Source organism: Ranitomeya variabilis, chromosome 1 (assembly GCF_051348905.1).
Source record: "Ranitomeya variabilis isolate aRanVar5 chromosome 1, aRanVar5.hap1, whole genome shotgun sequence".
Taxonomy (NCBI): domain Eukaryota; kingdom Metazoa; phylum Chordata; class Amphibia; order Anura; family Dendrobatidae; genus Ranitomeya; species Ranitomeya variabilis.
This window is the reverse complement of record NC_135232.1, coordinates 810021643-810046268: the sequence shown is the minus strand read 5'-3', so window position 1 is coordinate 810046268 and position 24626 is coordinate 810021643. Positions and strand designations below refer to the sequence as shown.

At 43.7% G+C, this 24626-nt stretch overlaps 1 protein-coding gene across 1 annotated transcript in view; it reads left to right on the top strand.

The window, feature by feature from the left end:
- The window catches only part of SLC20A2 (solute carrier family 20 member 2), a 158232-nt gene that overhangs the window by 33246 nt on the left and 100360 nt on the right, over positions 1-24626 (top strand). The window lies entirely within an intron of this gene.

Sequence of the window (24626 nt, the reverse complement as noted above, 5' to 3'; positions counted from 1 at the left end):
TACCTTATTGAGTTCCCGATAGTCAACACAGGGTCTCAGGGTCCCATCCTTCTTCTTTACAAAAAAGATAGGTGCCCCTGCTGGTGAGGAAGAAGGACGTATGAAGCCTTTGGCCAGATTTTCATCAATATACTCCTTTAAGGCTTGAAGCTCAAGTGCCGCCAAAGGGTATACGTTATCAAAAGGAATAGCTGCCCCAGGAAGCAACTCAATGGAACAGTCATAATGCCTGTGTGGAGGAAGCTGATATGCATTTTTCTTGTCACAGATGTCAGAGAACTCTTTATATGCTGCAGGTAAAGAAAATACCTGTACATGTGGTTCTGTAGCCGTGGACTCAGGGACAGCTTCTGTTAACACTGAGTTGCTCCTTGTTAGAAAGATAATCTCCTTGGTCTCCCAGTTGATAATTGGGTTCTGAGAACGCAACCAAGGAATGCCTAAAATCACAGGAAAATGAGAAGAAATTAGCAAGAAAGAAAGTTGCTCCTGATGATTAGGCTCCAACAAAATTTCAAGGGGTACGGTCTCCTGATCCACAGGCCCAGAAATTAAAGGTGACCCATCCAGTTTCCATGGTAATTGGAGAGGCTCTTTGCTGAATTTCAATACCATGTTCCTTGGCAAATGCGATATCCATGAAATTGCCACCTGCACCAGAGTCAATCATAGCTGCACTGGAAATCCACTGTCCTGAACACAGGATCTTAATAGGGAGAGAACAGTGAGAGTTCTTTTCTTTAAGCTCCTTGGGGGGTGAAGTCATAGAAAGTGAATGGAATACAGCGTTTAAAGGCAGGCTACATTCAGAGATGTCAGATTCATCATCACAGTTGTCATACTCCCCTACTGCTGCTAGCACCTTGTTAGGCCGTCTAGGACACTTAGGACAATTGATCAAGAAGTGGTCAGACTGGCCGCAGTAGAAACATAGACTTTCACGAAGGCGATGCTCCCGGCGCTCATTGATCTCGCGCCTCTGAACGGAATGAATTTGCATGGGCACCTCCTCCACCTCCCGAGAGGTTTTACCTGCAGGCTCTTTGGAAGGAAGGGAAAAGTTAGAAATACGGTTATATGCAGCAAACTTCTCCTGCCTACGCTCAGTAAGGCGAATGTCAATGCGCACACAATGCTTTATAAATGTCTCTAGCTCTTGTGGTGACTCAGAGCGAGCTAGTTCATCTTTTACAATACTAGACAGACCCCTTTTAAAAATAGGCAATTGTGCATAACTGTCCCAATTGGTATCTACCGCTAATCTCCTGAATTCAGTAGCATACTCAATAACAGAACGTTTAGCCTGGCGTAAAGACAATAAAGCAGATTCAGCGGTTGCACGGTGATTAGGATCATCAAACATTAATGCCATAGTGGCCAAGAAATCATCCAAGTTATTTAACTGTGGGTCACGAGACTCAATCATCGGATTCGCCCAGGCGAGCGCTCGTGCGGTCAGCAGCATTATTACACACAATACTTTGGATCTATCATTAGGAAAACGGTCAGCATGCACATCAAAATATAGCATACATTGATTCACAAAGCCACGAAATTTGTCGCGATCACCATTAAATCTGAATGGGGGCAACTTAGGTGGGCTAGCTGGTGGCGGTTGCCCAGAAGGAAAAGTTGCTTGTGCAGCTATTTGCGTGCTTATGTCCTGAAAAGCCCATCCATACTGGGACTCTATGCCAGCAAGTTTGTTTTCCTGGGATGCCATGTGGGTGCTTAAGTCCTGCAAAGTCTGTCCAAACACTTGTTGATTGAGTTCAAAGCTTCCAAACTTCTTTTGCAGACCTTCCACATCTTTCTGCAGTGATCTAATTATGGAAAACACCTGCTCTAGTCTGCTTTCTGCAGTCATTGTTCCAGCAGTCTCCTTTTTTTTAGGCTAGAGTATCCTGTAATAATTATAGGGTATAACTCAGGAGACTCTTTGCATGGAACAAGACAACTACAGGACACAGTTTTATAAGTGGTAAAGTCTATATTATCACACGGTGATTCAAACAGGTGCAGAGAGAAACTCAAGTCCACAACACTTGGTGCAAATATCAAATGCAGCTCAGCAGTCTATAGGAAACTTCAGAAGAAAATGCAATCACGCAGAAAGTCTGTGAAGCACAATTATTCTTGAGGATACCTGACACAAATAAGTCCTTGCTTAGTCCACAACACAGATAGATATGCTTATAAGGCAGTTCAAATATCTTATCTCAAGCAGGGAGGTCTGGGTAATAGTCTCAGGTTCTTGCAGAGCAGAAACAGCTTACATGTCCAGCAAATGCAGATGGAAGCAAACACGAGCAGCAGATGAAGGAGGATTACTGGAATTGGTGTATGCAGCAGGAACTCAGAGCAGAGTAGCAGGATAACCCCACAGGTTCACAGGAGCAGGTATATAGCCAGGGAGTCACCAGAGGTCAGGAGCTGGATGCAAGGCAGAATACTCTAGCACAGACTGAAGGCTGGGGTGGAGTTTTATAGCAGGAAGACACAGTGCACATGAGACCAAAGACGCCATCTTGGAAAAGGGCAGTAATGCACAAAAAGGTAATAAAAAATGTTCAGAGTCCTGACAATCTCTTTCTTTGTCTGTCTCTCTCTGTCTGTCTCTATGTGTCTGTCTCTGTCTATCTGTCTGTCTGTCTCTCCATCTGTCTGTCCCTCTCTGCCTGTTTGTCTCTCTCTACCTGTTTGTCTGTCTCTACCTGTCTGTCTCTATGTGTGTGTGTGTCTGTCTCTCTATGTCTGTCTCTGTCTGTCTCTGTGTTTCAGTCTGTCTCTGTGTGTCTGTCTGTCTCTGTGTGTCTGTCTCTCTATCTCTCTCTGTGTATCTGTCTATCTCTCTGTGTGTCTCTCTGTTTCTATGAGGAGGAACATGTTTGTGCTTCGGGGCGGCCTGTGGGCAGGTCTTTCCTTGGTTTCTCTGAATAATAGCCTACTCTGCCTACAGTCCTGCCTGGCAAAATGGGCATATCATTAACTGAAAACTTCTAACACTGATTACACAAGAACCACAAGGAGATTTCTTCACAGCAGGTATCATTTTAATCAGTGTAACAGCATCAACCTGACTATGCCTGTAGTTTACTTAGCAAAATCTTTCTGACAGGTTCACTTTAACAAAAAACCAACAGGTCTGTGAAATCCAGAATTCTTGCTGGTTGGTAGGTGATCAAATACTTATTTCATGCAATAAAATGCAATTTACAGTATTTATGTAAAAATCATACAATGTGATTTTTTTTTTCTATTTTTATATTCTGTCTCACAGTAGAAGTGTAACCACGATAAAAATTACAGACCTCTCCATTCTTTGTAGGTGGCAAAATTGGCAGAATATCAAATACTTATTTTCCCCACTGTATATCCCGTTTTCTGTCATCTTAACTTATAATGCATATATTCCAGAGAAATCCCCAAAATGTACAAGCTTTAGAAAGCTCTAGTTATTAGGTGGTAGCTAGCTAAAAAGGATCAGGTTGACCTGAACAGTGTTTGGTGGATCAATAATTCAGTACTCATTAACCACTTTCTATGAGCGCTGTAACAGTCATTTTAGCCTTTCACACACTAGTCAAATAAAGTCCAAACTCTATGTACACTTTTTTGGGGGGTAAAAAGGGTGATAGGTTAAATATGCCAGACCAATTTTTTTTTAACTTTTCTATTGTTGCATTCCAGGAACCATAACTATTTTTTTTTGTAACATAGTCGTATGAAAAGTTTTTTTTTCAGGATGAGTTGTATCTCAGTGGCATTACTTTGGTATGTTTAGCACTTACAGCTTACTAGAAAAAACCCTGTTTAAAATATAACCTTATATAAGTATAATAAAACAAAACACAAAAGTCTAGATACCCCTCAACAGAAATGACTCAATGCAACGGGCTCTAAAGAAATAACTACCTCTGCTTATAAGATACAAAACACAGAGAGATAAGCCCATCCAGGTACCTCACAAAGACAATAAACAAAAAAGCTAGCACCAAAATCAATGTCTCTTGTGTGGACAGAAAAGTGATAAACTTGTGCTCAAACATAGCATCACTCATACTCAGACGATGTGCAGAAGTGAGTGATCTGACCCTAGATACAAAGCTATCTGGGCGCCTACATAGATGTGGAGGTTGGCACCCTAAGAAAATTGAGAATGGCGCCCCCGCTCGTCCGACGGCTATCCCTTCTCTCCTACTTCATCCTATAAGGCATGTCAGAAACAGGGCCAGATGGCCTATATGTACTGTATAATGAATACTGAAATAGTCTTAGGTGTAAGCAAATATTAAACATGTAAGACATGCAACAAAAATATAAATGTATATAAATGTAGGAAAAGGAGATAGCCCAAACAAGCTTAGCCACTCATAGCAAAAACTCACATATACAAAATGCACTGATATTAAGCGATAAAGACTACTGGTATCTAGGTACTACTGCAACACCATGCCCATATTTTATGCCATCATCCCCAAACCAATATGATGAACAGAGGATAACTTAAAAAGAAACCACACATGGTGCTAACATGGAACAACAAGCTCCCACAATCATAGATAAATATATCAGCAAATATAATTGTACGGCAAAGTACCACATTCACTAATGCAAGATGAAGATAATGTCAGGTAACAGGTAAGGACACAAGTGTCCTATTGATACAGCTGTACTTATCTGTCTAGATGTGGTGCTACATAAAGGCGGCTGAAGACCATAAAGGTATAACTTCTCAGATGAGATCAACAGACTCTTGGCGCGTTTCTCCCATGGACAGTTTCATCAGGAGAGATTCATGATAGCATGGCAGTGGAGAGTTGTCCATAAGATGAGGCTGCACCTTAACCATGACAAACCCCTCCTTTAAATACCTAACTGAGCACATGTGGTGAGGAAACCATTTCCTGTTTAGAGTCGCACTAAGTATGCTCAAGATTACAATACAAAACCTTCCCCATAGCCAGTTGAATGCGCTATGCGCACATACAGGGCCATTGATATGAAGACGTCCTCAAACACACACTGTGCATGCTCAAGATAGTCAGAGACACTAGGAGGCTGACACTAAGTTAACACAAAAAAGTTAGCTCCTCCTCTGCAGTATACACCCTCATGCTGGCTCCCAGAGAACCAGTTCGGTGCAAAAGCAGTAGGAACAAATAGTAACAACATAGAAGAGTACAACATGTCAAATTAAAAAAATAGGCAAAAACCATATAAGCCAATAGGCTAACAGGGTGGGTGTTGTGTCCCCCAATGATTGGCTCGAAGAAAAGGATTTTATGGTGAGTACACAAAAATCCCTGTTTCTCCTCTGCCTCATTGGGGGACACAAACCATGGGATGTCCCAAAGCAGTCCCTGGGAGGGAAAACAACACAAAGGCTTAGGCTTCATGCAACAACTGCCTAAATGTGCGCCACCGCTGCCTGCAGAATTCTTCTGCCCAGATTCACATCCGCCGAAGCCTGGGAGTGGATAGTATAGTGCTTTGCGAAGGTATGTAAACTGGATCAAGTCACTGCAATAGCACTTATTTACAAACTTCTATTAACTTTTTATGGGAAGGAATATAAACAACATAGCCATTCTGCCACAGTTTTTTTTATTTTGAAATTTTAAGCTATTCAATGTGCTGCACAAATAAAGTGTTAACTTTATTGTGTGGGTCATAAGAATATGGCAATATGAAATTTATATAATTTCACTAATTAGTCATTTATCCTGTAGGGTCTTCTTCCCTCTGTACCAGTGTGTCATTGTTAGTTTGTCTACTGTAAGTGATATTTGTATTTTGATGTAACACTTCACATGTACGGCACCATGGAATAAATGGTGCTATAGAAATAAATAATAAGAAGAAAAATAATTTAGGATTACATCCAGAAAAATCCATGGACCATATTGGGGAAAGTACATGTTCTATCCACCCAAAACATGGAACTACTTGTGCATGAATCATGGTCGTATGAGAAGGGCCTTACATTAATTTTACAAAATGTTTGCAGGAGTTTAAAAAAAAACAAAAATAAACCATCATTTGCAGTGTAAAAAAAAAATTAGTGAATTTGAGGGTCGAATTTTGCATTTACAGCAAGCTCCAGTTTGCTGCATGTTATATCAGATTTTGGCTACATTTGAATATCCGTGTCAATTTTTATATTAGTGAACCATTTTTAATCTGTGTGGCATCTATGCCGTGTCCGTTTCTCGTCCATTTTTCTTAAAACTAAAATAGGTAGACTGAACTTTTTTATCCATTGTTTCTTGACAATGGATCAATAAAAAACTAATGAAATACAGAGTATGTCTTCCATGTTTCATCCATTTTATACAGTTCCTCAGACTTTAATACCCTTAGCAGCAAGCTTAAATGGGTTTGTAACATATTCACATTCAATAATGAACTGTAGCAACTATCTTAACTGCTGAAAGTCTGCCGTGGCTCAAGGAGCCCGAGTAGCTCCAGTTTTAGTATGTAACCGCAATCATGGATTCTAGATATACAGTAGAATATCTTTTTTCAAAGAAATGTATTTCAACTGAAAAATTACTGTTTTGCGTGATCTAACAGAAATGTAACATCACATTTTTGAACATCTCCCGTCATCATATATTTTTGCAAACAGAGTACACTTGCAGTAAGAATATTCCTAACATTTAATGTGCTAAAGATATTTCTATTCCAGCAATTACTTCCAATACATATTACAATTGAGGATATTAAAGAGTAACAGTCACTAATCTAGAGCTACCCTTTTGTTTTCATAAAGCAGTATACAACTCAGACTGGTGGTTTCATGAAAAGTAAGTTAAACTAGTGTCACAAGTGCTCACAATTGCCCCTAATGACCCCCACCCCACTGAAAGGCCCCATCTATGTAAAAAAAAAAGTCAGGCCAGAACATCTAGGTTGTGGGATCCTTGCATGCATTGTGAGATTCCATATCCCTCCGAAGTCCCTCTCGCAGGGAGGGCAGGTACAGACAACATTAATTTCGGTCTATGTGCGATCCGACTGATCGCACTCGGACCAATGTTATTCTATGGGGCTGTGCATGTGTCCGATTTTTGTCTTGTACAGAGCCGGCCTGAGGAAAAAAAATCGCAGCTTGCCAGAGTTTGCTCTAATTACTGGATCGCACTCGACCATGCAAGTCAATGAATCCATGGAAAGCATCGGACTGCACTCAATTTTCACGGACTGACAATAAAAAAAAGAGAATTATTTTCTCCATCTTCACCTCATCTGTGAAAATCAGATCACATTCTAATGTGAATGCGATCAGAGTGTGATTTACATAACTGACCCTATTCTCTCGGATGAGAGACTATACGCTGGAGTGACCCCAGCCTTAAAAAGTAAGATCTCGCTGTTTCCACTGATCCAGCACTGACACAAACTTTACCAAACTATTGACAAATGGAAACCACTGTAATGATGTTACCGTTCTACCGAAGTCGAGTCCTTTTGAGGGGCATTAAGGGCTCTTATCAACACTTCTGACACTAATTTATATTGAGTAAAATCACCAGTTTGCGGTTGTCCACACTTTTATTAAATAAAAATGGCAGCCCCGCATTGATGATAAGTAATCAATATACATTTTTCTTTTTGGGGAAAAAAAAGTTATATTTTTATTTGGAAAGCAATCTGCAGTTAACTGCTAAAGCTCATAATGAGCTATTAATCCTAGTGTCCCAGCGCTCAGTCCTAACAAAGCAGAATAACAATGTATTACATAACTTTAACCAGTCACATGAACCAGCTAATTGCTTTTTCTTTCATGATCAACAAAGTAGACACTGAAGGGCTTTTATGGACAGCTCTTTTTGTGTATCCACAACACTTTGTCATGTGCTTAAATTAAATTTCTGCCTACTTTTCCATCAAAACTTTTTTTACTGGGTTTTAAAGATTCTTCATAATAAAAAGCTAATGTCAAAGGACAAATTTCATATTATACTGTTATATTTTAAAAAAATATTGTTTAAGGTGTTATGACTTTCATCTCATTTACCTATCGGTTGACTGAAAGCTCATTAAAATAATTTTAATTTCTTTATATCAAAACCTTTGTACACTTTTACCATTTCAATCCCAATTATTCATTTAAAAGCCACCTATCATTTCAGGCAAATTTTTAGAATAAGTTAGTATGACGACACAGCGTTTATTCTTAATTAGCAAGGAGTTTGTATGTTCTCCCTGTGTTTGTGTGGGCTTCCTCCGGGTAATCTGGTTTCCTCCCACATTCCAAAGACATACTGATAGGGATTCTATATTGTGAGCGCCTTTGGGTACAGTGCCAACAATGTTTGTAATGCGCTGTGGTAATTAATTGCGCTATATAAATGAGTAAAATAAATAAATAATGCCAGAAGTATTGTTCAGTAGGTCATTGCACATGAGTCATTGTCTCATATGAGTCTGTAAGTTGACCTTTGTTGTGCACTGTTCCTTAATTTATTAGGGCAAAGGACATGGGTCATTGTTCATATGAGCCTGTATGTTGACTCTTGTTGTATGTTAATATGTGGAATACCTGCTGATTACGCATTGCATCATCTCCCTGCGGTTTACTAGTCTACAGACCTTGAAAGACAAAGATGCATGTTAACTGAACAATCGAACAATGAGGGATCACCTCCCCCTAACTTTCCCCAATACTGTGGGAGAATGTCCTGAATGAGAACTGTCGAATATATAAAAGGGGGCTTCCTCGATCTACAGAGACATTCTACAGGATCAACCCAAGGAAGCATGGCTCTATCTGGTGGAATACAGATTTGCTCTACTGCCCATCACTGAACTCACAAAGATGTTCGGTTGGGACTGTACTATATGTTGTTGCAAGCTGGAGGTGGATATATGTGCTATGGTCGAGGTATCTATTGTATGGAGGAGCATAAGCTGACTTTTGGGAGACTAAGCCCAGTACACACATGTATTGGGAGTTTGACAACACATTACGTATGGCATGCATCGGTGGATAGAAGAAGGGCTGGGGGCTCAGGAAGCAGAACATATCTTGGATATATTTATGCTGGATTAATTCATGTCCAAGCTCCCAGGTGACTTAAAATAATTAGTGACAGATAGAAAATCACTTAGTCTGGATGTGGCTGCAAGACTGGCTAATGATTGCTCTGCCAATTGACCAGGGCTACATGAAGTGACAGCCCCAGTGAATCGGGAACAGGGTCATACAGGGAGGCTAGTGAGACAAATGGTCCGATGAGAGGAGGAACTGTGGGGATTTTGGACTTCACAAAGAGGGGGAGGTTTCCCAAGCCCCCAAGTACGGCCTATGTCGGGGTGAAAGGGGTTAAACTAACATAACTGTGGACACATGGGTCTCTTTGCGAGGGAATGCCAGGAATGTTCTAGCCCACATCATTCACGTTTTCAACCGGTAAACACTGTGCTGCAATGGGGCTGGAATGCTGGGGGAGGGAGGATCTCACCACCCTGACCGAAGAGGCATATGTGGTACAAGGACAAGTGTCCCGGACTAGATGGGACACCTCAGTGACCATGAACCAGCATCTTCAGCCGGTCTGGGTAGAGTACATGAAAGCTGCAGGGTTCTGTGACTCTGGACTCTCAGTTACATTGATCAAAGAACATCTGGTACCGGACCAATGTATAATCCCTGCCAGCTGCATGTTAGTCAACGTAGCCAGAAGAGAATCTCTTTACAATCGGAGGGCACGATTACATTTAGACTGGGGTCAAAGTCATGGAATGGTGTATTTAGGAGTAGTGTGGACATACCGGTAGATGTACTGTATTGCTGGGAAACAACTTAAGAGCAGGCTTGGTGTGCTGCTGGACAATTTTTTAATCTGAAGCCAAAGACCAGTTCCCACTGCATCAGCTGAGAGGGAACAGAGTGATTTCAACATGCCGGCAAACCCTCCGCCAGTGATGAGTAATACACAAAATACAATGTCTGTTACCAAGAAGGAACGTCTCTTGGGGGAGGTAAATTACATCACGGAGGAGGCCCAGGAACTTCGGGACACTGAGTCTTCCATCACCCTTGTCAGCACAGATATTGTCCCCCCAGAACACCATTTACCAGGTTGCCAAGTGACCATCCCCATGACTGAGGATCAGCGCTCTAAGGATGGGCACATTTACATGAGAAATTTACCAACTAATGTAAGAGAGAAGGAGCTTGAAGAGTTGTTCCATCGGTATGGGCAGATCCGTACCATCGAACCGAAGAATCGCGGGGGTAACAGCGCCACACTGTTCACCTTCATCAGCTTCCACGATCTGCGGAATGTGGAGGACACTGTGGTTGGACACAATGGATACATGTTCGGTTCTCAATGGTTACATGTGCAGTTTCCAAGGTCAAAATGGGGATCAGGGGATGAATATAGAGGACCCCGAGAGAAGAACATACCCCCATCCTGGCGAATTGAACAGTGTCCTCGTCTCAAGGGAGTTGGCAGGATCTTAAAGATCATATGAGAAAAGCTGTAGATGTCTGTTATTATGATGTATACAAGGATGGAATGGGGATAGTGGAGTTTATTCGCCAGGAAGACATGAAAAGAAAAATAATGGGTGTCCAAATAGCATTTCCCTATCTGTCACACGCTCTTGTCAGCTTTCATGTTTAATGGCTTATTTGGTTTTTCAGTGATTTTTTTTGGTGTCAGGATGTGGATGAATGGCACAGCTACATTAACTCTATAGTGGCCATGGTCAGGTACTGCACATTCGCCTCTATTTGAATGAATAGAGGTGAATCTGCAGTACCCTGTGTAACCACGATGCAGTTATGTCACGGGTGTGTCAAGTCCTGATGTGACTTCTGGAGGATCTGGGATCAGAAAGTCATAACATTTAATAGATTGCACGCCCTCTTTAAGATCTGTCTATCACTTACCTTGAATTGGAGTGGATTTACTTTAATTTGGTGCTGAAAGGATTAAGGACCTTTTCTCTTCTGGCTGTAAACGGGGAGTTTGAGTTCTCAGCTACAGCACCTTGTGACCACTCCCTTCCAATATATAAACCCACTGCTAGCTTCATTCCTTCTTCCTTTTGCAGCAGTGAAGTTTCCTCTTGGTGAAGTAGAGGGGTGTTATTTGTTGTGTCTTTTTCCAATGTTTGTCGTACCTTCCTCGTGTTGTCTTTTTGCAGTAGTGGGGCTAGTGTCTCACTGGCCTACACACCAGACAGTGTAAGTTCAGGGCCAGTGAGGGCTTAGGCACGTGATTCCACACAGGGAAAGGACCCGTCAAGGGACAGTAGGGAGTGCAGGTATCAGACTCAGGTTTATGTTAGGAGGTGACCCTTCCACCTGCTCCATGTCACCAGGGTCTTACTTGTACATCTTCTCTTGTGTTCCCCTCATGTTGCGCCGCACACTGGGTGTCCTCACGCCCCCAGCGTGACATTATACCCGGCCCACATTTTTTCTGGATCTTAACATGGATCTCATCAAGGCCCTGGCAAAACATATGCAGAGTCTGTCTCTTGAGCTGACAGACCTGCGATCTAGGGTTTTGCTACAACAACAGCAGAGCATTGTCTAGGAGTCATCCATGAGGAACCTGAACCCAAAATGGCCATCCCGGATAAGTTTCATGGGGGATGTGATAAGTTTATTGCTTTTTGACTTGCAAGCTCTATTTTAAGCTTTGCCCATCATCACCTTTGAGTGAGGATCAACGGGTAGGGATTGTTATCTTCCTCTCACAGTGAGACCCTCAATCCTGGGTTGTATTACTTCCGTCTGACTCCCAGTCGCTCCAGTCAGTTGATATTTTTGGGGGGCTCTAAGCCTCATTTACGATGACCCTGGCCAAGTTTCCCTTGCTGAGTTCAAGTTAGGTAAGCTCCAGTAAGGAGGCAGGCCCGTTGAGTTTTGCTCAGAATTCCATAGATGAGCTGCAGACACCAGATGGAATGATCCTGCCATGAGAAGCCATTTTTGTCAGCGTCTGTCTGACAGATTAAAAGACGGACTGGTGCTCTATGAAACTTCTGAGTTGCTAGAAGCTGACATGGCCCTTGCCATACATATTGATAGATGCCAGAGGGAAAGACCAGTGATGACTCCACCCCCAGTTGTACTTCCAAAAGCAAAAAGGTCTCCTGCATGCCCTGATGAACCAATGCAGTTAGGGTGGGCCTCTCCTTTCTTGCGGTTTGCTGCAACACAGGGATGTGTTTCTTCTGTAGTCGAGAGGGTAATATTAATAGCTTTTCCACCATTACAGAAGATCAAATTTCTGCTCTACTCTCAAGATCACATCTCACCACCTGTGCACTCAACTCGATCCCGTCCACCTCATCCCAAACCTCACCACAGTTTTTATCCCAACACTAATGCATCTCTTCAACCTGTCACTAACAACTGGTGTTTTCCCCTCATGCTTCAATCACACTCATCCTCAAAAAGCTCTCCCTTGACTCATCCTCTTTGTTTAGCTATCACCCCTAATTACTTCTTCCCTATGCCTTAAAACTACTGGAAGAACACGTTCATCTTGAACTGTCCTCATGCTCCCTGTTTGACTGCTTACAATCTGGCTTCCAACCGCATCACTCCACTGAAACTGCCCTGAATAAAGTCACCAATGACTTACTAACCGCCAAAGTCAAATGACACTACTCTGTCCTCCTTCCTCTGGATATGTCATCTGCTTTTGACACAGTGGACCATTCCCTATTACTGCAGATTCTCTGATTTCTTGGCTGTATCTTTGATATCATTATACCTAACAGACCAGACAGTCAGCATCTCCCACTCACACACCACCTCCTCAACTTGATCCCATCTGTCAGTGTCCCGCAAGGTTCAGTCCTAGGGCCACTGCTCTTCTCCATTTACACCTTCGGCCTGAGTCTCATGGTACACCTTCGGCCATAGAGTCTCATGGTTTTCAGTATCACCTCTATGCTGATGACACACAGACCTACCTCTCTGGAGCCGATATCACCTCCCTACTAACCAGAAGCCCGCAATGTCTGTCCGCTATTTCATCCTTCTTCTCTGCTAGACTTCTTAAACTTAATATTGACAAATCAGAATTTATCATCCTTCCTCTACCTCATTCAACCCCCACAACAAGCCTATCCATTAAAGTAAATGGCTGCTCACTCTCCTCAGTACCGCAAGCTCGTTGTCTCAGGATAACCCTGGACTCTGACCTTTCCTTCAAACCACCTTTATAAGCCCTTTCCAATTCCTGCCGACTCCAACTCAAAAATATTTCCCAGATCCGTGCATTCCTTAATCAAGAATCTGCAAAAATCCTAGTCCATGTACTCATCATCTCCCACCTCGCCTCGACTACTGCAACCTCCTGTTTTGTGGCCTCCATTTTAACACTGTCTCGCACCTCCAATCCTATCCTAATCCACCTGTCCCCCCAGCTATTCCTCAGCCTCTCCAATGTGTCACTCTGTATTATGCTTAAGAAATTCCTCTGCAAATTGTATCTCTCAGGAGCTGCTCCATATCTTCTTTTGAATCAGGTTACTTTACATTTCAGATTGAATGAAAAGAATCAGTCTCCTTTCCCCTCTTGACAATATAGTCCAAACTTAAAGGGAACCTGTCAGAAGGATTGTGCTGAGTAACCTACAGACACTGTCAGGTTGGCACCATTATACTGATTAAAATGATACCTGGGTTGTTGAAATCCGTCTTGTGTTTGTTGTTTCATCTTGATGGAACCTATTTTTTTTTCTCTGCCAAAATGGTGGTGGCGCCTGCGCAGTAGCATCTTTCGGAACGCGTTAAATACTACTGAGTAGATAATGATAAATGGTGCCTGGGTCCAATGCATATGGGGACTGTGAGTCCACGTAGTGCGACAGTTGGTCGCCCAGGTAATACACTGTGTGCTTGGTTTAGAGGAGTCAGCGCTTCTGTTGGCTGCAATCTGCGTCGCTGCGCATTGGACCCAGGCACCATTTATGTCCCTCTGAGACACTAAAGTTGAGGTGATATCCACACCACTGAAATAGTTTGTTCTGAAGAAGGTCCAAGTGTGGACCGAAAACGTTCAACTATTATTGTCTGGATGCATAATAGATGAACTATATTTTCTTTTTTTCAAAATTTTTGAGTGCCACGTTTATTTAGACTATGGATCAGTGACCTGTCATAAGCCATACAGATGAATATGTAAGCAGAGCACCACATGAAGACCCCCACAGGCTGTCTCGGAGCATGAGAATATCATTAACTCAAAACTGAAAATAAACAACAACCACAAGACGAATTTAATCAACCAAGATATAATTTTAAAAAGTATAATGACGCCAACCTGACAGTGTCTGTAGGTTACTCAGCACAATCCTGCTGACAGGTTCATTTTAATTAATTGCAGGAGGGTTCTGAGGAGTACTGTCATGACATTGCAAAGGATCTGCTCTTTTCCTGACAAGCAGGCCAGAAATCTATTTCTATTGACTGCGCTTCAGTAAACTGACTATGGGGAGAGTGACTGTATATAACCAAAAACATTAGTTGGTTGGAGGTAAATATCAGAGCTGGCATCAGCACCAGGCGCATCCTGGCAAGTGACGGGACACTGAGCGGGTGGGGGATTGCACTCACCATTGGGGACACTGGCGCGCTATGGCAGCCCAGTGACAGCACCCGCGATTGGGCCTCCCCCGTTTGCTCAAGGCCCCAGAACTTGCAATACTTACCTTTCCACTTTCCTGGCCTGTGGCGTCTTCTGACTCTGACGTTTCAGGTCAGAGGGCGTGATGACGTCATGTCTGTGCACCCTCTGCCTCAACAGTCAGTGCAGAAAGCTGGAAGATGGCAACACTGAGGAGTCCAGAGCAGAGCAGGGCTGCGAGGAGAAGTGAGCATTTAATTTAATTTTTTAATGTTTGAAGCATTATATGGGGCCCGTTATATATGGAGCATCATATGAGGCCCATTATATAGTGTAGAGCATCATATGGGGCTCATTATATATGGAGCATCATATGGGGCCCATTATATATGGAGCAACATATGGGGTCCATTATATATGGAGCATCATATGGGGCTCATTATATTTGGAGCATCATATGGGGCCCATCATATACCAGAGCATCATATGGGGCCCATCATATCTTGGAGAATCATATGGGGCCAATCATATATGGAGCATCATATGGGGCCCATTATATATGAAGCATCATATAGAGCCATCATATTCTTGAGCATCATATGGGGCTCATGATATACTGTAGCATCATATGGGACCATCATATACTGGAGCATCATATGGAGCCATCATATACTGGAGCATCATATGGGCCCATCAAATACTGGAGCATCATATGGGGCCCATCATATACTAGAGCATCATATGGGACCATCATATAGTGGTACATCATATGGGGCCCATAATATACTGGAGCATCATATGAGAATCATCATATACTGGAGCATATTATGGTGCTTATCATATACTGAAGCATCTTATGGGGCCAATAATATATGGAGCAATATATGGGGCCCATTCTGTGTAGAGCATTATAGGGGGCCCATCATATACTGGAGATTTATATGGATCCCATTACATATGAGGCAATATATGAGGCCGATAATATACTGGAGCATTTTAAAGGGCCCATCCTATACTGCAGCATTTTATGGAGCCCATCATATACTGTATGGAGCATTATATTGGGCTCATTATGTATGGAGCAATATATGAGGCACATCATATACTGTATGGAGCATTATATGGGGCCCATTATGTACATAGCCTATATGGTGCTAATTATATGGAGCAATATAAGGAGTCCATTATTCTGTTTGGAGCATTATAGGGGGTCCATTATACTGTATGGAGCACTATATGAGGTTCATTAAACTGTTTGGAGCATCATATGGAGTCCTTTACACTGTATGGAGTACTATATGGGGCACATCATACTGTTTAGAGCATTATATGGGGCTCAATATACTGTATGGAGCATTATATGGGGTCCAGTATTCTGTGTGAAGCAATATATGGGGTCCATTATTCTGTATGGAACATAATATGGGGTCCATTATACTATATGGAGCACTATACTGTCCGGTTTCTGAGCTATAGATATCACTCATGCAATGTAAGAAGTAAGTGAAATATTTGGCATTGCACTATACCTATATTTCTCTGCCGTATCTGTGCATCGTGAATTGTGGTATGTGTTTAAGGGGCCCACTGAGACTTTCACCGGAGGCCCATGAAAACCTGGAGCTGGCCTGTCTGTTGGCTACTATGGTATTAGTAATATAATCCCTTCTCTTTGACCTAACGGACACCTATACAACTGATAGGAGATCAGATTAAAGCATGTGCTCTAATAGGAAGCACATCTGAGAACTCAGATAAAAAGTTAAAAAGAAACAACAATTGATGGAATCACCTCTAGAACCACAATTAAAACAACCCCCCCCCCCCCTCGATCTGTGGCATCAAGAAATTGAGTAAGCTGAAGGACATTTCATTTTCATTAGAGACAATGCTATAAATCCTAGAGCAATCTTTTATACCCTTAGATCTTTATGTATTCCTTGGCTCTTGACCGTCACATTCTGTAGTTAAAATAGAACTTCATGAGCTATTAAAAAAGACATTGGCAGACCTTCAAATGCTCAGCTGAACTGTGACCTTTTGCCTAAATTGAGATGAGTGGCGGCAGCAATCAGGGCACTTCTGAACAGACAGTATAAATAGCATTGCAGAATACTACAACCTGCTTGTACTTCAAGACTTCTGCTGGGTTATCTGAAGTTCAGCATCAAAAATGCACAAAGAAGTGCTGTACTTGTGTGCCATAATTGGCAAGAAAGGGAGCCTTCCAATGAAACAAAATCTTGGCTCTTTCCCAGATGGTGGCTTCACATCAGAGAATCTCAATAACGCAGGCAGAGTGGCGCAATTTTTTTCTTGTCACTAAAGAGACTGGTATGCCTTTTAATATGTAAGAAAACACTTGGTCCTAAAAAGTGTTAAAGGCGTTGCTTGAAACTAACATTTATTTAAATCCTATATGCTATATAATATCATAATTTAATCTCTTTTCTAATATACTTTAATGGAAAAGTTGATACCCATTCACCCTTTACTATATCTGATTTATTTTTTTAGTTATTTCTTCTTTGATAACGCTTTGTTTGCAAATCCCAGTGCATGCTGATAGTCAAACAAGGCTTCAGCAGGGGACAGAGGCTGGTGTCACTGCCGCAGCCTCTGCCTCCTCCCTGAAACGAAGCATCATCAGCTATCCAACTCTGATCAGAAATAATGAGCTGGCAAGAGGGCACTGTCAGTGTGTGTTGTAAGAAGAAAACATGGCATGCAGGAAAAGCAGAGACAAGTGCCTTTCTTTCAAGTGACATCTTACAACGTGCACTCTTGATCAGTGCCAGCATTATGGGCAGGCAGCTGCCTAGGGCTCCCACTCCTCTAGGGGACCCCGGACTGTGGCGTCCGCTATGGGGCCGTGACTAAAAGGGGCCCGACCCCGCCCCCCTCCCCCGTCGCAGCTGCATTCAACATATCGGCATCCTAGATGCCAATACAGTTGAAAGCAGTGATGGAGGAGAAAGCGGCAGATGACACTCAGTCTCCCATCACTCCCCCTCTGACTCAGCAAGTGCCAGCATGATGAGACATGCTGCAGAAGCCAGGGCAGCAGGAAAACGAGGAGAGATAAGTATTGTGTGTGTATGCATTATGGTGTGTGTGTGGGGAAGGGGCTGCATTATACTGTGATTGGGGGCTGCATTATTCTGTGTGGGGGGCTGCACTATACTGTGTGTGCATTGATATGATGACCTGGTGGTTAGGAGCACTAGGAATGACCTGATGAGCAAACTAGTAATACAGGACAAGCTCTGGGAAGTGGGAGCTCTGCTGACCGCAACCCCTAATCCTATCACAAACAACTAGAAATAGCCGTGGAGCGTACCTGACTCTGCCTAGACGCCTCTTCACAGCCTAAGAGCTAACTACCCCTAAAGATAGAAAATAAAGCCTAACTTGCCTCAGAGAAATTCCCCAAAGAAATAAGCAGCCCCCCACAAATATTGACTGTGAGTTAAGATGGAAGTCACAAACACAGGAATGAAATAGGTTTCAGCAAAGGAGGCCAGACTTAATAAACAGACTGAGGATAGAAAAGGTATCTTTGCGGTCAGCATAAAAAACTACCAAAAAACCACGCAGAGTGTGCAAAAGAGACCCCCGCACCGACTCACGGCGTGGAGGTGCCACTCTGCATCCCAGAGCTTCCAGCTAGCCGGGCAAAATCATGATAGCAAGCTGGACAAGAAAAACAGTGGTAAACAAATAAGCTAGCAGGGACTTAGCTTTTGCTGGAGTAGACAGGTCATCTGAAAGATCCAAGAGAGAACTGAACCAGTACTAGAACATTGACAGCTGGCATCAAGTAACGATCTAAGTGGAGTTAAATAGAGCAGCAGCCTAGAACTAAACAAGGTCAGCTGAGGAAGGAACCTCAGAGCCAGCAGCTCCACTCACAGCCACCAGAGGGAGTCCATGGACAGAACTCACCGAAGAACCATTCATAACAACCGGAGGGAGTTCGAGAACAGAATTCACAACAGTGCATGTGGAGGCTGCATTATACTGAGCGTGGGGTGGCTGCATTATACTGAGCGTGGGGTAGCTGCACTAAACTGTGTGTGTGAGGGGCTGGATTATACTGTGAGTGGGGGGGCTGCACTATACTGTGTGTGTGTGGGCTGCATTATACTGTGTATGTGGGGAGGCTGCATTATACTGTGTTGTGAAATTGGATTCTGGGCTCCCCCGGTGGCCACTTGTGGAATTGTACTTGTGTGCATCATCCCCTCTGTTCACCTGCTCCTATCAGGATGTGGGAGTCGCTATATAACCTTGCTCCTCTGTCAGTTTCATGCCGGTCAACAATGTAATCAGAAGCCTTTCTGTGCATGTTCCTGCTACTAGACAACTCCCAGCTAAGTTGGACTTTTGTCCTTGTGTGTTTTTGCATTTTGTTCCTGTTCACAGCTGCTGTTTCGTTACTGTGTCTGGAAAGCTCTTGTGAGCGGAAATTGCCACTCTGGTGTTATGAGTTAATGCTAGAGTCTTAAAGTAATTTCTGGATGGTGTTTTGATAGGGTTTTCTGCTGACCATGAAAGTGCCCTTTCTGTCTTCTTGCTATCTAGTAAGCGGACCTCGATTTTTGCTAAACCTATTTTCATACTACGTTTGTCTTTTCATCTAGGGATAAAAAACGTAGGCATGCTACCCGGCCACTTCTAGTTGTGCGGCAGGTTTAGTTCATGGTCAGTATAGTTTCCATCTTCCAAGAGCTAGTTCTCATATATGCTGGGCTATGTTCTCTCGCCATTGAGAATCATGACAGTTTGACCGGCCCAAAAAAAAGGGTTAAATTACTGGCTGAGAAAGGAGAGAAAAAAGAAGTCTGCTACAATTTTTTTTTTTTTTTTTCCTCTAGTTCTGAGTGTGCTCTTAATTGAATCACTTGCTAGTCTGCCTATACTGCAGCCTTCCTCTCTTTCTCTCCTTCTTATCCTTGAATGGCTCTGTGTTCACCTGTTTCAAATGGATCTTCAGAGTGTAGCTACAGGTTTGAATAATCTCGCCACAAAGGTACAAAATTTGCAAGATTTTGTTGTTCATGCACCTATGTCTGAGCCTAGAATTCCTTTGCCTGAATTCTTCTCGGGGAATAGATCTCACTTTCAAAATTTTAAAAATAATTGCAAATTGTTTTTGTCCCTGAAGTCTCGCTCTGCCGGAGACCCTGCACAGCAGGTCAGGATTGTAATCTCCTTGCTCCGGGGCGACCCTCAAGACTGGGCTTTTGCATTGGCACCAGGGGATCCTGCGTTGCTCAATGTGGATGCGTTTTTTCTGGCCTTGGGGTTGCTTTATGAGGAACCTCATTTAGAGCTTCAGGCGGAAAAGGCCTTGATGTCCTTGTCTCAGGGGCAAGATGAAGCTGAAATATACTGCCAAAAATTCCGCAAATGGTCTGTGCTTACTCAGTGGAATGAGTGCGCCCTGGCGGCGATTTTCAGAGAAGGTCTCTCTGATGCCATTAAGGATGTTATGGTGGGGTTCCCTGTGCCTGCGAGTCTGAATGAGTCCATGACGATGGCTATTCAGATCGATAGGCGTCTGCGGGAGCGCAAACCTGTGCACCATTTGGCGGTGTCTACTAAGAAAACGCCAGAAAATATGCAATGTGATAGAATTCTGTCCAGAAGCGAGCGGCAGAATTTTAGACGAAAAAATGGGTTGTGCTTCTATTGTGGTGATTCAACTCATGTTATATCAGCATGCTTTAAGCGTACTAAGAAGCCTGACAAGTCTGTTTCAATTAGCACTTTACAGTCTAAGTTTATTCTATCTGTGACCCTGATTTGTTCTTTGTCATCTATTACCGCGGACGCCTATGTCGACTCTGGCGCTGCTTTGAGTCTTATGGATTGGTCCTTTGCCAAACGCTGTGGGTATGATTTGGAGCCATTGGAGGCTCCGATACCTCTGAAAGGGATTGACTCCACCCCATTGGCTAGTAATAAACCACAATACTGGACACAAGTGACTATGCGTGTTAATCCGGATCACCAGGAGGTTATTCGCTTTCTGGTGCTGTATAATCTACATGATGTTTTGGTGCTGGGATTGCCATGGCTGCAATCTCATAACCCAGTCCTCGACTGGAGAGCTATGTCTGTGTTAAGCTGGGGATGTAAAGGAACTCATGGGGACGTACCTTTGGTTTCCATTTCATCATCTATTCCCTCTGAGATTCCTGAATTCTTGTCTGACTTTCGTGACGTTTTTGAAGAACCCAAGGTTGGTTCACTACCTCCGCACCGGGAGTGCGATTGTGCCATAGACTTGATCCCGGGTAGTAAATACCCTAAGGGTCGTTTATTTAATCTGTCTGTGCCTGAACACGCGGCTATGCGAGAATATATAAAGGAGTCCTTGGAAAAGGGACATATTCGTCCTTCGTCATCTCCCTTAGGAGCCGGTTTTTTCTTTGTGTCTAAGAAAGACGGCTCTTTGAGGCCGTGTATTGATTATCGACTTTTGAATAAAATCACGGTTAAATATCAATATCCGTTACCACTGCTTACTGATTTGTTTGCTCGTATAAAGGGGGCCAAGTGGTTCTCTAAGATTGATCTCCGTGGGGCGTATAATTTGGTGCGATGTTATGACCCCAATGGCGAGGGTCTCAGAGGTACGTGGAAGTCTGCAGAATACAAAAATCCAGCTCATAGGGCAGTGGTAACTGGGTTGACCATATATCTACTCCTAACGCCAACACTAGAAGTAGCCGGGGATCATTCCTACGTTGATTCTAGATGACACGCTCCAGCCGGAGAATCTAGCTACCCCTAGTAGAGGAAAACAAAAGACCTTTCTTGCCTCCAGAGAAGGGGACCCCAAAGCTGGATAGAAGCCCCCCACAAATAATAACGGTGAGGTAAGAGGAAATGACAAACACAGAAATGAACCAGGTTTAGCACAGAGAGGCCCGCTTACTGATAGCAGAATAAAGAAAGGTAACTTATATGGTCAACAAAAACCCTATCAAAATCCACACTGGAAATTCAAGAACCCCCGAACCGTCTAACGGTCCGGGGGGAGAACACCAGCCCCCTAGAGCTTCCAGCAAAGGTCAGGATATAGATTTGGAACAAGCTGGACAAAAATACAAAACCAAAACAAATAGCAAAAAGCAAAAGGCAGACTTAGCTGATATAACTGGAACCAGGATCAGTAGACAAGAGCACAGCAGACTAGCTCTGATAACTACGTTGCCAGGCATAGAACTGAAGGTCTAGGGAGCTTATATAGCAACACCCCTAACTAACGACCCAGGTGCGGATAAAAGGAATGACAGAAAAACCAGAGTCAAAAAACTAGTAACCACTAGAGGGAGCAAAAAGCAAATTCACAACAGTACCCCCCCCTTAGTGAGGGGTCACCGAACCCTCACCACGACCACCAGGGCGATCAGGATGAGCGGCATGAAAGGCACGAACTAAATCGGCCGCATGAACATCAGAGGCGACCACCCAGGAATTATCCTCCTGACCATAGCCCTTCCACTTGACCAGGTACTGAAGCCTCCGCCTGGAGAGGCGAGAATCCAAGATCTTCTCCACCACGTACTCCAACTCGCCCTCAACCAACACCGGAGCAGGAGGCTCAGCAGAAGGAACTACAGGCACAATGTACCGCCGCAACAAGGACCTATGAAATACATTGTGAATAGCAAACGACACAGGAAGATCCAGACGAAAAGATACAGGATTAAGGATTTCCAATATCTTGTAAGGCCCAATAAAACAAGGTTTAAATTTGGGAGGAGACCTTCATAGGAACAAAGCGGGAAGAAAGCCATACCAAATCCCCAACGCGTAGTCGGGGACCCACACCGCGGCGGCGGTTGGCAAAGCGCTGAGCCCTCTCCTGTGACAACTTCAAGTTGTCCACCACATGATTCCAGATCCGCTGCAACCTATCTACCACAGAATCCACCCCAGGACAGTCAGAAGGCTCCACATGACCCGAAGAAAAGCGAGGATGGAAACCAGAGTTGCAGAAAAAAGGCGAAACCAAGGTGGCGGAACTAGCCCGATTATTAAGGGCAAACTCAGCCAACGGCAAGAATGTCACTCAATCGTCCTGATCAGCAGAGACAAAACACCTCAAATAAGCCTCCAAAGTCTGATTGGTTCGCTCCGTCTGTCCATTAGTCTGAGGATGGAAAGCAGACGAAAACGACAAATCAATGCCCATCCTACTACAAAAGGATCGCCAGAACCTAGAAACGAACTGGGATCCTCTGTCTGACACAATATTCTCAGGGATGCCGTGCAAACGAACCACGTTCTGGAAAAACACAGGAACCAGATCGGAAGAGGAAGGCAGCTTAGGCAAAGGAACCAAATGGACCATCTTGGAGAAGCGATCACATATCACCCAGATAACGGACATGCCCTGAGATAGCGGAAGATCAGAAATGAAATCCATGGAGATATGTGTCCAAGGTCTCTTCGGGACAGGCAAGGGCAAGAGCAAACCGCTGGCACGAGAACAGCAAGGCTTAGCTCGAGCACAAGTCCCACAGGACTGCACAAATGACCGCACATCCCTTGACAAGGAAGGCCACCAAAAGGACCTGGCCACCAGATCTCTGGTGCCAAAAATTCCCGGGTGACCTGCCAACACCGAGGAATGAACCTCGGAAATGACTCTGCTGGTCCATTTATCCGGGACAAACAGTCTGTCAGGTGGACAAGACTCAGGCCTATCAGCCTGAAATCTCTGCAACACACGTCGCAGATCCGGAGAAATAGCTGACAAGATAACTCCATCTTTAAGAATACCAACAGGATCAGCGACTCCAGGAGCATCAGGCACAAAGCTCCTAGAAAGAGCATCGGCCTTCACATTCTTTGAACCTGGTAAATACGAGACAACAAAATCAAAGCGGGAGAAAAACAATGACCAGCGGGCTTGTCTCGGATTAAGGCGTTTAGCAGACTCGAGATACATCAGATTTTTGTGATCAGTCAAGACCACCACACGATGCTTAGCACCCTCGAGCCAATGACGCCACTCCTCAAATGCCCATTTCATGGCCAACAACTCCCGATTGCCCACATCATAATTTCGCTCGGCAGGCGAAAACTTCCTGGAGAAAAAGGCACAAGGTTTCATAACAGAGCAACCAGGGCCTCTCTGCGACAAAACGGCCCCTGCTCCAATCTCTGAAGCATCCACCTCAACCTGAAAGGGAAGTGAGACATCGGGCTGGCACAAAACAGGCGCCGAAGTAAACCGGCGCTTCAACTCCTGGAAAGCCTCCACGGCAGCAGGAGCCCAGTTAGCTACATCGGAGCCCTTCTTGGTCATATCCGTCAACGGTTTCACAATGCTAGAAAAATTAGCGATAAAACGACGGTAGAAGTTAGCGAAACCCAAGAACTTCTGAAGACTCTTAACCGACGAGGGCTGAGTCCAATCAAGAATAGCTCGGACCTTGACTGGGTCCATCTCCACAGCAGAAGGGGAAAAAATGAACCCCAAAAAGGGAACCTTCTGTACACCAAAGAGACACTTTGAGCCCTTGACAAACAAAGAATTTTCACGCAAAATTTTAAAGACCAACCTGACCTGCTCCACATGCGAATCCCAATCATCAGAAAAAACCAAAATATCATCCAGATAAACAATCAAAAATTTATCCAGATACTTCCGGAAAATGTCATGCATAAAGGACTGAAAAACTGAAGGCGCATTGGAGAGCCCAAAAGGCATCACCAAGTACTCAAAATGACCTTCGGGCGTATTGAATGCGGTTTTCCATTCATAACCTTGCTTAATGCGCACAAGGTTGTACGCACCACGAAGGTCTATCTTGGTGAACCACTTGGCACCTTTAATCCGGGCAAACAAGTCAGACAACAGCGGTAAAGGATACTGAAATTTGACAGTGATCTTATTTAAAAGCCGATAATCAATACAAGGTCTCAAAGATCCGTCCTTTTTTGCCACAAAAAAGAATCCCGCACCAAGGGGGGAAGAAGACGGACGAATATGTC